Here is a 13,360-nt window from a genome sequence, read left to right on the forward strand (position 1 = left end):
ATCCCAAAACAACAAAAAAAAGCTTAAAGGTGTGTGGCTAACGTCAGCCCTTAAAACCAAACCATGTAATACCTGAAGCTATATATATATGAACTCTTATTTTCCATATCAGTGGTCCTGTAGGTCATTTATTTTTATGTCCCATTTCTGTTATATTCACTAAAGCCTTCTAACTATAAACAAAACATAAATGTTTGTTACTATAAACAAAAATGTTCATGCCATTTAATGCATTATTTTAAACACCTCCTATATACAAAATAAATGTCTCAAAATGTTTCACTTGGCTTACTTATTCTTCCTTCTCTTGCTTCCAATATGTGGCTCTTTTATGTAGGTTTTCCTCTTGTCATGGAACCAGATCAGTTAGAGATGGCATCGTTATTAAGCTATTCATTTTTAATCCATATCCCCCACAGTTTCAGACTTACTCCTCTGAGAATGTATTTTACTTTAGCAAGCTAGATTTGGACTGTAGTTACAGGTGGTTAGCTTTAATAAAAGTGGCTGAAGTATTTTCTAGTGAGTAATTTGCTTTTGGAAATGCTCCAGAGAACAAGCCTTTCCCAGGAATGTATCAAAAGGTGACTGAAATCATAAAAGGGGGAAAAATAAAATTGTCATGATAGTGTCACAATGTTTTCTGTTGCTCATACAAAAATACGGAATTGTTATTGTTTTTCATTTCAATTCGCAATATATTCAAAGCTTGGGTGTAACATTAATGTAACATGAAATCCATTTTTCCTATTATGTAGTATTACATAGTTTCAAAAATACTTTGAAATTATGACTATAAAATCTTAAATCAAAATAAATGCTAATAACTGTTTAAATTCATGCTAAGTGCATGCAGACAAGACAATGATTCCTTTGGTACACTGGTGTAATGAATGAATTGGCGCGGCAAAATAAAGCACCAGCTCAAGCAAAGCTCTGGCTGTCAAAGAGGGCAGTTTCTCTGGGATTTCCTGTGGCACAGAGACAGTACCCAAACAACAACCGTTCTGCGTGCCTTTTCTGACCTTACAGACTTTTTTTTTTTAATACAATTCCTCCTCTTCTATCATGGTAGCCTTTTCCTAGACTACTTCTTTTGTTCCTGCCATTTCTTATCCCATTCCTGTTCTATATGTTGCCTCCTTCCCCCTGCCTGTTTCTCTCTCCTTCCCTCTTGCCTGGTTGGGTCGGTGTCAGGAGTGGGAAAGGCTCCATCCCGCCCTGGGCCCGCCCTGAAGACGGGGCTGCGAGAGCCCAGGGCTGACGGCCCCTCGCAGAGGTGCCTCTTCTCCTGCCTTCAGCCCTGGCAAAGCAGAGACTCGGGGCTGGCTCTGACCCGTTTTCTTATTATGCAAGGATTTAGGCTCGAGGAAATAAGATGAGAGCAGGTGGTTTTAATGAAAATTGTTTTGGCATGATACAGCTCAAAAGCCCTAGTGCTAGCTCCCCTCTGCCCGTGGTTATTTTTATACTGGTATCTAAAACAGGCTCATTCGAGTCAATTAGCAAGCATAAGTCACAGCTGACTTTGGGAGGAATAACTTATCCACTCGAGACTCTTTAGATGTGTAACTAATAAGAAGTTGTCAGCTTACATTAATTTTCACACGTCTCAGCTACATCAGGGATCTAAAGGCAAAATCTCGTGTTCAGAAAAACGACATGGAGTTGAGGACTCCATGGGGACTTAATCAATACATACGTTCCATTGATCACAAATTGTTTTGCGTTGTGCCAGACTACTGATGAGCTTTTTCTCCTTGTATAACTTTTTCAGAATAATGTGTAGGAGAAAAGATAATAGAAAGGAAATTGCATCTGCAAAATACAAGAGGTAGTTGCAATATTTTGTGAAATGCTGCTCAGTGAACTGAAACATCTCTCACAAGATGAGTTCCCTGGCTGAAGGATGCACCCAAGGTACACAAACGCAGGTTACTTTCAGCCACAGGAACATGGATCACTTACGAAAGGCTGCAGTCTGATCTCAGTTACACCTGTGTGAATTGAAATAAATAATTTGACGTTACTGATGTGAATGGGTTCTGATTTTGGCACCATATTTAGACTATATCCTGAGGAAATTGTTGCCCTTTTCTGCAACAGTGTCATATTTTCAAGAGAAATTCTTAAAAAGTAGCATTTTTAAAGTATTTTTTTTCTTTACAGAATGGACAGAAAATGAAAAAAAAAAAAACTGTCCAGAGCAAGAACTTCCAGCCATCTGCCTAATACCAGGAAGCAGCTCTTCCAGATCTCCGCTTTTTCATCTGGCTTAGAAATGCACTCAGCACGGGCACGCACTTCCAGGAGCCTGGCAGAAAATGCTGAGACGAGGTCCCACTCTTGACTTGGACGGACCATGAAGGAATGAGTTGAGGGTATCCACAGACTTTCAAAGCTGGTGGCCTAAGGCCAGCCCCCTGCACAACCTGCTCTGTGCCCTCCATCACCACAGGTCCTGGGCTTGTGACAGTCCTTAGTATTTGTAACTATAGCACCACTGTAAATCAGTACCTTAACAGTCTCTGTGTTTTATCAGGCATAGATAAATTTAACCTACTTTAAATCACACAGATAATTTCAAGATAAAGGCTAATCACAAGAGAAAGGCTCATTCCTTGCCTAAATTTTGATATGGGACAATAGAGGACCTTAAACCAAAACAGAGTCAACTTAATTGTCAGTCTGGTGCCCTCCAAAGTTCACTTCTTCATTTACCATCCTCCTGTATAGCTTTCCACAAAGGGACCTCCGAGTGTCGCAAATTCAAAGTGTTCTTAATGTAATGGATGGAAAACATCATGTTATATAAAAAGACATTTTTCAGCTGAAAGTTGATAACTGTACATCTATTTTTTATTCTCTCAAGTATGTAAAATAAGTTGTTTAGAGACCCAGTCTCATGCTTCGGATGACTAAATGTGCCCTGAATAGTTCAGTGTAATTGAACATAAATAATGTGGGAAGCCCAAAAATTCTCATTCAGGGCTCACACTCAGGGTAAAAGTTGAAGAAATAAATTACTAGAGTTGCAGACCTCCATCTCATTGTTGCTTTGCTCTCAAAAGGTTACTGACTGCTCTCTGGACCCTAATTCCGCTCTCACTCTAGTTTATGGTCATTTCATTCTACTGCATAGTTTCTTCTGATGCAACTGCATGAGGGAGAACAAGTAAGCTCTAAATCTCTTAGAGGCTGATACACATCTTGTACTGTTTAAAAGCTTCCGATTTAAAAAGAAATGTTGCAATTAGCTCATAAAAAGATCTCATTATTTTAATAATAAAAAGAGCCACAGACACTGAGGTTTCAGAAGCGTTCTATATCACAAGCTTGTTCAGATTCTAATTCTGTTTTTGTTAAATGATAACCAGTAAGACATACTTACGATAGGTCTGAGAGAAATGCTTGTATGTGCTACTTATTAAGGTGAGAAATTTTAGTATCTTGCATTTATTAAGGTGAGAAATTTTAGTATCTTGCATTGAGACTGTGATCATGGTGATAGGTCTCTCTTTCTGTGGTAGTTCTCTGTTACTCTGCACTGTATACAGAAGTATATGAGACAGTTGTTTGTCCTAAAGACATTGGACTCCCCCCAAAAAAAGATGAGGAAGAAAAAAGTGTAAGAAGATAACTGTAAATAACCATAGTGAGGCAGTTCTGCATTGCTCTCCCAACAGACTGACATCGCCTTTTAGTGGAAGTGCGATTGAAAGTGTGAAAGGAGTGCCTAACGTTTGGAGGTGAAGTATTTTAATACCTGAAAAAACACCTCTAGTTGAACTATATAGTAGATAGTCAAATGAGGTATATTATATACAGTGAAGGCAACTCCGTGGTCATACTGTCTTCGAGACCTTATTACAACCATATAAATTTAATGGAGGAAGAGAGGAGTACAGTGATCCATTTTTTGGGTGCACTGTATGGTGACAGGCCCACCTTTTGAGCAGGGAAATGAACTTTCATTTTCAGAAGTCTAGCCGAGATTGTACGTTTTCCTGCTGCTGAGTAATACTTGGTCATGCTAGCAATCACACCGACAGCTCTTCTCACTCATAGTAGGTTTCTATCACTACAGAGCAAACTTAAGACTTACTGGAGGTCCCAAGAGTATTTGAAAAGTTTCCCATCTCAAGGCTACTTAAAACTGCCTGCACTCACAGAAACTATGAGAAAGAATAAGGTTCATCTGGAACCATCAGCATCCACAGCTAAGGCAGTATCTTGGTCCAGTGATCTGGCAATCTTTGAAAAGCAAACCCAAATGAAACTTTGTTTGTGAAGCTGCCTTACAAGTAATAGCGTGGCACAAGATTTTCCCAACCTGCTAGTGTTCAGTGTGAGACTTGGCTTCAGCACAGAATTCCTCCTTTTTCTCTGAAAACAGCTGCCAGTTGCATTCTCTCCTATGACAGAATGACCACAGTTTGTCCACCCACCAAACTTTTTGTTAACCTGTGTATAACATCTATTTCAGAGATACTATGGGGATAGAGTAAGTTTCTGAATGTGTATGAACTTAAGGAGCAAAACCAAAACAAACCTCAAGGTTAAAAAGTTTTCTTAGTTTCTGCTAAATTTTCTGTGAAGAACAGCCACACACAAACCATTTCCTTTTCAGGTCATTTTTATTCAAAATAATTTTTATTTAATCCTAAAGAGTCTTTGGTAAACTGCGTCCAGGACGTGAAATGTGCAACATAGGTCACAGGACGAGGTTAAGGGGACCCAAACGAACATTGCCTACGTAAAACTGGAAACGACCTTGCAGCTCCTCTAGTCCAAACCCCCTACAATGAAGAAAGATCAGGGAATCTACATCATTCCCAGAAGATGCTTGTCAACTTGTTTTTAAAAAATATTCTAGTAAAAAAAGATGCAGCAGCAGCAGTCAGTAGTCTATCCTGTTGTGTTACTGTCCAAGTGTTTGGAAAGCTGTCCCTATTATTCAACCTAGGCCAGTTAACTTGTCAGAGGGGAGCAGGGTCAATACGATTTGCTCTCGTCAGCTGTTTTTATCATCTTAGGAACCTCCAGGCACTTGTAAATTGGTTATATAACCACTTGCTCCAGAATCTTTCCAGGAACTGAAGTTATAGTGGATAATCCGTAATTCCTTGTTTGTTTTCTAAAAAGTAGGTACTGAATTTGCTTTTCTTGCATTATCTGGGACCTTTCCATTATCTGAGAGTTTTCAAAGATAATAGTGAATATTTCAGAGATTTTTTCCTACTCCTTTATGCATACAAGGTTTAATATCATTAGCCCCTGATGGCCTGAATTATGCTTAGCTTATCCAGATATTACTTTAATTTAATTTCTCCCTATTCTAGCTATACTCCTATTCTCACATTAAATTTAACGTGGTTAAGATTCTGATCAGAAATTTATCTTTTCAGTGAAGCCAGCGAAATCTATAGTGCTCTGTGCACTGCCTGCTGAGTAATGAACCTTTACTTTGCCCTTATTTTGCTCTTTATGTGTTTATTATCTCTTGTGTGTCTTTTGCTGCCTTAACGTTCCACAGTAATGTTACCACCTTAGCCTTTTTGACTTTATCCATACATTGTTTTGGGATTCCTTTTAAACTCAAGGCTAATTATGTTCTTTATTTCTACTTTTTGTATGACTCTCTTTGATTTTAGGTTCTTAAAAAGATCCTTGTGCAGCTGTAATGCACTTTGCTCTCTATTTTTTACCTTGTCTCCAGAGTTTATTTTTGTGCATTTGATGTAGCTCCTATCAGCAATTCCTACCTTTCTTGATCTGCTCTCTCCCTTAGATTATCTACTTGAGAGACTCTGCCTAACAGTTCCCCAAGTTTAGTGAAGCCTATTTTTAACTAGTCCATTATCTAGTTTTTTGCTACTCTTTTTCCCTTTCCTAAGATGTAAATATCTTTAACTCTTCACTAAGATTCTCTTCTAACCTACCCTATGTCCTTATGAATTTTAGAACATGTATGCATCGTCTTCAAACACAAGACAACAGCTTTTCACACTTTTTTTCTTGTGTGTCCTTCCTAAAGAAGTTACCATTTCTTCTTCCTCTTTCAGAGGTTGCAGTTAAGACTTCATACTGCTTATGTATGAAGACTTTTTTCTGTTTATGTCCATTCCCTTGGTATTGGGCATAGACATCTCAGATGTTTAAAGGCTGTTCTGCTATTTACTTTCACCTCTCCAGTTAAGAGTTTCCATTTCCCCCTCTTCCCTGTACTCCAGTCTTATTACTGAGTCATGCTTATTTTTACTTAATTCTAAGCTTTACTTATTGTCCCTTCCTCTCAAACTCAGTTTGAAACTCTTCCAGCCTTAGCAATGTCACTGATGTTTGTGATGTTTGGTTAGTGGGTAAGTACATTGGAAGGTCTTGCTGTTCACGTTCTTAAACTGGAAACAATGGTAGAAAATTGCAGCCGCTTTGTGCTTTGACTGCCAAAATTAACATTGCTCACAGACATGTATATTTATGTATATTGTTCATGCAAATATTACTGACAATCTCAGGGGATTTCTGAAACATTCCAGATACCCGACTTTGAAAGACAAGTACAATTTTAAGCTTTGGCCTAGATCGAGCATGTATTCCATATAGTTAGAGCTTACAGGAACAGTTCCAGACTATTCACCTTTGCGAGGACATCTTGGGGGTAAAAGACCTCTTTGGATCTTCCAGGTCCTCTTCGGACCTCTTGCTGGGTGCACACCTCAACCTCAGTCTAGCCATGCTCATGAGATACAGACAAGAGAAAATAAAGAAAAAGAGACTGCACAGGGGCAACGCAAGTCTGTTTTACATTCACGTGTTGTGAAAAAAAATACCAAGGCACAAAATAATGCTTCCAGATTTTGTTATGCACAGAAGGAAATACAGTTGGCAGAAAGCAGAGCCTGAACTTGAGTCTTGTCAGTGGATTATTGTCAGTAATATGCCACAGAGCACTTAGTGACAACTCTTTCTCAGCAATGAGGGGCTCAGAAAACATGCGGCCAAAATCAGCATTTTTGGCAGCCCAGAAATGTCAGCTGGCATTGAATCTTCAGAGATCAGCTAGGGTTCAATTTTGGCTACTACTGCACTGAGCCAGGTTCCATGGGTTGGCTTTACACGTCTGCTTTTGGAGAGTCATTTAGCAGGGGTGTTGCAGAAAAGTGCATGCAACTGCCAACAGTGTGGCCTTTGAGAGGAATCAGAAAGCCAAACTTAAATGTTCTGTTATGGGAACTAGTTTAAGTTCAATGACATTAGCCTCCCTGGTTTCCCTGTGTAGTCAATGGAGAAAGAAAGGTTTTTTGAAGCTCTGAACTGTCTTCTGGTGGAAATTTTTTCTCTTTAACTACAGAAGGAAGCTAAGCAGATGGCAGCAGGCTAAAGTTAGAACCGGGCAGTACTTGTGTGAAAATGTTATGGCCACAGCAAGGGGATTTTCTCTAATATCTTACATTTGAAGACACAGTTGCATATTGGTAACTGCCTCCCTGTGAAAGCTTTTTCTCCTTGAAGTACACTGCACACTTGCTGCATTGCAGAAATGTATTCAAGAAGCATCTAAAATGGGGAAAGATCGTAGTATAATATGAGCTACTATAATGCTTCCTGTCCCAAAAAATCAAAACATTCTTCAGCTGTTGATGCATCAAGCTCCACAACATTGTTTGGAGTCAGATATTAAACTAGGCATTACCAATATACCATTACACAGTATTTCTGGTTATAGATGGAGTCATAAATTCTGCCTTACAGTTTCCTGCACATACATACTTTGTCAAGTCTTGTACAAGTCTGGTCAAACTCCTCCGATAGCATTGGGAAGGAGAAATGTTCCTTGTAAGAAAGATAAAGCCTGTCCTACTTTGCTTTATATCAGAGCACTGGATCACCTGAAATTTGTGGCATCAATCAGTTCTGGTGACAGCTACAGTTGGTCCATCTGGGCACAGTTAACAGATGGAAGTATTGTGTTTCTGGTGATGTTTTTCCTCTGACTTTGACAAGAACGCTTATTCCAACACCAGGAATGTTTGGAGAACCTTGGAAAGTCATCTTTAACTTTTTATATTTAGTCTCTAGAGATGTACATGAATTTCTCCCTTTTACTGTGCCAGTCCTCCTCCCACCACAATGATGCAATATTAATTGGCTAAGCTGATAGCAGCACATATATTGTGTTGCAATGTCACACCCTTTAGTGAAGACATCGTTAAAGGAAAAAAAAGTTACATTATGCCTTTATGCCACAATTAAATCAGTTACTTGATTTTCTGAAGGGGGAAAATAAAATCCTAAACACTCCTACTTCAACGACAAGATTTTTGCATCTTTCCTGAAAATTATTTATTTTTTCAAGCAAGGGTTTGGAGATAGTTAGCGATCTACTCAGAAGCACAAAAACTTAAAAGGATCGCCCAGATCACGAGTCCTTTACTGCCACTTACAAATCTCTCCAATTATCTACTGCTTCTTAGTCAGATCATGGATTACTATTACCATGATTTTCCTACTGCGAGCAAAGTAGCCTGAGCTCATGGCATAATGGCAATTAAAGATAAGAAACAAAGTACTCCTTTTCTACTAGTGATAAACTCTTCTCATTTCTAGGATAAATGATCTGCGTCTGCATAACTGCGACAACAAATAATCTTTTAGTTCATCCACAGGAGGAAATCACCGAGACAGTATTAAGATTTAATATATTTTTAAAAGCCTGAGTCCATACCAAGGTCTAGGTACTGCTTTTGTTTTCTATTTTGTCATCTGACTCCAGTATGCTATTTTCTCACCTTTAACTCATGGGTAATATCTTTCCTCTGGCAAAAAGTTCCCTCTGCAACATTTCTATTTTAAATGAATTGTATGGTGAGTGCAGCGAGTAGCCTGTGTTCCATAAACTGAGCTCACCACTTCTGGGTGACAAAGAAACAGTACCACTTCTGAGCCTCAAACATTAAAAAAGGCACATTCACAAAAATGTCATCGTAATGAAATGTATCCTACTTAGTAAAGCAGAGGACATATCTGCACTAATAATGAAAACTAATGCAGTCCGTGATTCTTGTGTAATAATCAAACACCGAATCTGCAAGAGTTATGCCTTCCAGTGCAAGGCCTGTACAAGAGCTACAGAAAATATTTCAATAACTCTGTGAGTTATTTGTATAGGTCTAATCTGATACTACTGTATATAAGAGGGAGCGAGAGATTTGCCTATGCTTTTGAAGCATATGAAAATATCACAGGAGTGACAGGGTAGATTTATAACCGTGCATGATGACGATGAGAATTTTAGAACTTCCTTCTGCTGAACTTCTCTATTATGAAACAATTACAAATCATCAGGAACATGCCAAAAAAACAGTACGTTGATTCCTCTGACTTGTTTCCCAGAGGTTTCTCTTCACTGAACATACAAGGAACGGGATCTGACAGTCCTGCAGAGCAGGCAGTGCGAAATCTTATCACTCTCTTGGACTTACGTGCCATGACAGGCACATGATTGAGTTAGGAAATCATCACAAGGAGTCTGAATGCAGCATAGATCACTTTGCAACAGTAATTTTACAGATGGAGCACTGACGAGAATTCATTTTCTCTAATACGAAATGGTAATGCCAACTGCCAAAACACTAACCCTATATTAAAATTCTTGGAGAAGAAATGACAAAAATACAGCTTCTACATATCTGTAACATTTCTTAAACCAGGCACAGACTGCAACTAGAATCACATTTTGTGACAGATCTTGTGGATGTAGGGTAAAGTATTGTTATTCAGAAAAAAGTGTTTGCCTAGGTTAAGGGAAGAAGCCTGTTTTCACAACTGATAGGAAGCAGGTGTTGTTGAAAGCCAGACTGTCTCTGGATTAAGTGTGAATTAATAGGTGGGACTACTGAAAGACAAAAACATAAAAGCTTTAAAGGACAAAAATGACTTTTTTTAGAAAATGCAGTCATTTCTGACATTTTACTGGATTTTTTTTTTCTGTAATGGGAAGGAAATTTTCAGAAAATTATATACCACAAACGTAGCAACAATAATAGCAGCATATCTAAATATATTTTAAAAATGTGAAATGATATGCAACACAAAATAGTCAACAAATCAGCTTATCTCTACAGAACATATGGTTCGTAGTTAGCATTCACTGCAACACGATCACTTTGCTTAAACTGTAATGCAGTGATTATCTGTGCTGGAAAATAAACAAGGTAGGAGAGGTACATCCACTGAAAAATAGATCAACTATCTCTCTAATATATGGACAAAAAAGGAAGGAGAGGAGATAAACTGAAAGGAAATTTATCTTCCCCCAGACTTACAAAACGGTATACACAAATTGCAATTGCAATTACAAACGTCATTCACTTGCCTTCATAAATGTTAGCTTAAAAAATAGGGCCTGAAAGGATTTCAAGCAAAAGCTCAAATACAATCATTTCTGCTTTCAGAAACAGCATCAAAGAAGCAATTAGGAATGAACCTACACCCTCTTTCCCTTTGCAAAACACTTCCTTCAGCAGGATCCGGCCTTGACTGACATATCTGAGCATATTAGCAGTAGCAGTTACACCATCATTATAATAACACTTGTTTCTGCCACGGCTGAGATCAGAAAGAATCTTAGTTCTGGCACTAAAACAGAGGAGAAAGCCAGCTTTGTTTCCCTTCCACCAAGGTTTAGGAAACAACAGACTGCCTGGGAAACGGCTCAGGATTTCATTTGCCCTGAACACTTGGTTTAAAAAATATAATAAAAGCATTGGTTTGCAGTGATTCTGGTGCCAGCGGAAAAAAAGAGCAAAGAGGACGAAAGTCAGAAATAGTCTGGTCTGAAGCTCTGTCTGGTGCTATAAAACCCTTTGCTCCAAGCGCAAAAGGCTAATTGAGCTGCTCCAGGCAACAGTGGTGCTTATCTGAATTAATTTATTTTGTGGTATGTTCTTGCCAACAGCACCTCAGCCATGACAGAAAATGCTAGAAATCTTTTTGCTTCTGTGAAAGGACATTTTGTCTTGTGCAAAGGGCAATGCTTACACTTGTTAAGGCTCAGTGGAAGGGGCGCACATCAGAGGCGTCAGACACGCCTGGAGACTTCTGAGGAAGGTCTATAAGGTTTGTTTGGTACTGGTGAGCTTTTTGGTTTTAATCTCTATTGCTTATTAACCCTTGAGGAGAGAAGCTGGTGCTGTAGCATATTAGGTAGCTTTTCCTCTCTCCTGTTATCCCTATCTCAGACACAGATTACAGTAGCTTACTAATGGTTTGCACATGGTTCAGAAGTTGAAAGAAATGCACTGAGCTCAAAAGACTACAAGTGGTAGGGCTAAATGAGGGTTTCAATTGAGTGTGTCGATCGAGCTAATCTGATTGAAGAAAACATCTTCCCACTTGTCTAGAAAAGGTCTGCATGATGCAATTTGGCTCTAGCTTGCCAGAGAAATACTTGCAAAAGTTCCTGGACTGTCACCAGAAATCATTATACGGAGTGGACAGCCACTCTGTGTACCAGAGTTGCCTTATGTTAACAGAGCAGTTTCACATTGGTGATGTTTTTAAAATTAGTGTAGTTAAGCTGATGCAAAAAGTTGTATCAATAGTCTTACTCCTTTAAAAAAGGCTTAAAAAGATTAAATAAGCCATTTTAAGTTAATCAAAACAGACAGAAAATTTAAGTTAAATTAAAATAACCAGTACGTGTCTATGCATGGTTAATTTCATGCTTTTTCTTAGCAAAGAAAACACTTCAGTTGGCACTTAACTTTTACTGATATCTTTGTCTTATCAAAACGATTACATCTTTCTTGATCCTTCCCTTCTCTCCTCCCCTACCAAATGTAGACTTTATTAGGAGAAACAATAAGAAGATACTTGTTCCAGTTAAGTAAGTTACTCTACAGAGGGAAGGAAAATATATTTGTATAAGGAAAGAAAAAAAAACCTAACATAATGAGAATATAAACCAGTAATTCACAATAAAAAGTTTTTCTCCACTGTAACTGTTCAGTTAACATTAAAATTAGAGCTCTGTATTAACTAAGGCAGAGTCATGGTCCTTTACCTACAAAAAGGTGACCTCTTCAGCAACTTTGGGATACCTCTACATTTTCCAAAAATGAAATCGATATTCTTACCCCTTGCCTTTGTACTGATTGCTTTCATACCTGCTTTCATAAGTGACAGAACTCTGTTAAGGGCCACGTCCTTCAAAATATCTATAAAGTCTATATTTAGGTAAACATATAAAGCGTCTGATTTGTTGACTTTAACCATGCACCCACTGAAAGTAAAAGCTTAGATATGATCCCTTTTTAAAGTATCAAGTGAACTTTGATCAAAACTGTTGCTTGCCCTTATTCCCTTAATCATGAACTTTGTATTCTTATCCACGTTTGAGACACATTGGACTAATAGCAAGATATGAACATGAAACAGAAAATTTTACTTTAACACATACTCTTTCTCTATATTTATAATGCTTCAAGAATTGTTTACCAGAAAAGAGCAAACAAAAAATAAAATCTAAATTACTCAATCTGTAAACGAAATGTATATTCTATCTTCTTATGCTGCTGTTTACTAATGCCGGTTCTCATGATTTACAACCCATCTGGAAGAAGTATCTGTTTTGATTTATCAGTTACAATGATCCCGTCCAGCAAGTTCATCGTATATCTAGAAATTGTTTTCAGGAAGTCAGTCTTTACGCAGAGAACTATTTAGGAACGGACTGGAAATGATCTCTGCACCTCTCATAGCCAAATGCTAAAGAATCAGCTATTAAAACCACCTTGACTTCACTAAGGAGAGCGAGTGTGTTTGGAGGGATGCTCAGTGGTTCTAGTCTGCAGAGGACTGTCAAGTCAGCATTACTTTACACAATAATACTGCAATAGCACACTTTAGCTTTACTTCCCGTAAAGGTAGAATTACTCTCAGTTTAGAGGACTGAGGGAGGTTATTAAGAACATGCCATAGTAGAGGTACATAAGCACCCTGAAGGACGTTGATTCACTCTGGTAGACAAAAATAATCTTATGCTGTCCCAGGTCAAAGTTTGCAGTTCTAATCACAACTTTGCTCAGAAGGACAAGAGCTATAATAAACCACTGTCTTTTCACTCTGTCATTAGCCAGCCTCAGAAATCTATCTTTTCTAAGAAAAAATGCTAAGGAGATAGATGCATTATTAACCCAGAGCACTATTTGCCCAATAAGCTGGTGGGGGACAACTGGGCTAAAAGGACATGGAACAGTTATAACCAAATCCAGACTAAGGGCTGACTTCAGGAAAGCACTTTGGTACACTCTCAGCTTTCAGCTTTTTTGGTAGCAGTTTTAAGATATTTGAGGGG

At 38.3% G+C, this 13,360-nt stretch overlaps 1 long non-coding RNA gene across 1 annotated transcript in view; it reads left to right on the plus strand.

The window, feature by feature from the left end:
- The window catches only part of LOC104147924 (uncharacterized), a 48,079-nt gene extending 45,057 nt beyond the window's left edge, over positions 1–3,022 (plus strand). Inside the window, exon 3 of the long non-coding RNA XR_694997.2 lies at positions 2,170–3,022. This is a non-coding gene — a long non-coding RNA (uncharacterized lncRNA). The remainder of the gene's footprint in view (positions 1–2,169) is intronic.
- Positions 3,023–13,360: the final 10,338 nt, after the last annotated feature.

Source organism: Struthio camelus, chromosome 1 (assembly GCF_040807025.1).
Source record: "Struthio camelus isolate bStrCam1 chromosome 1, bStrCam1.hap1, whole genome shotgun sequence".
In the NCBI taxonomy this organism is placed as follows: Eukaryota; Metazoa; Chordata; class Aves; order Struthioniformes; family Struthionidae; genus Struthio; species Struthio camelus.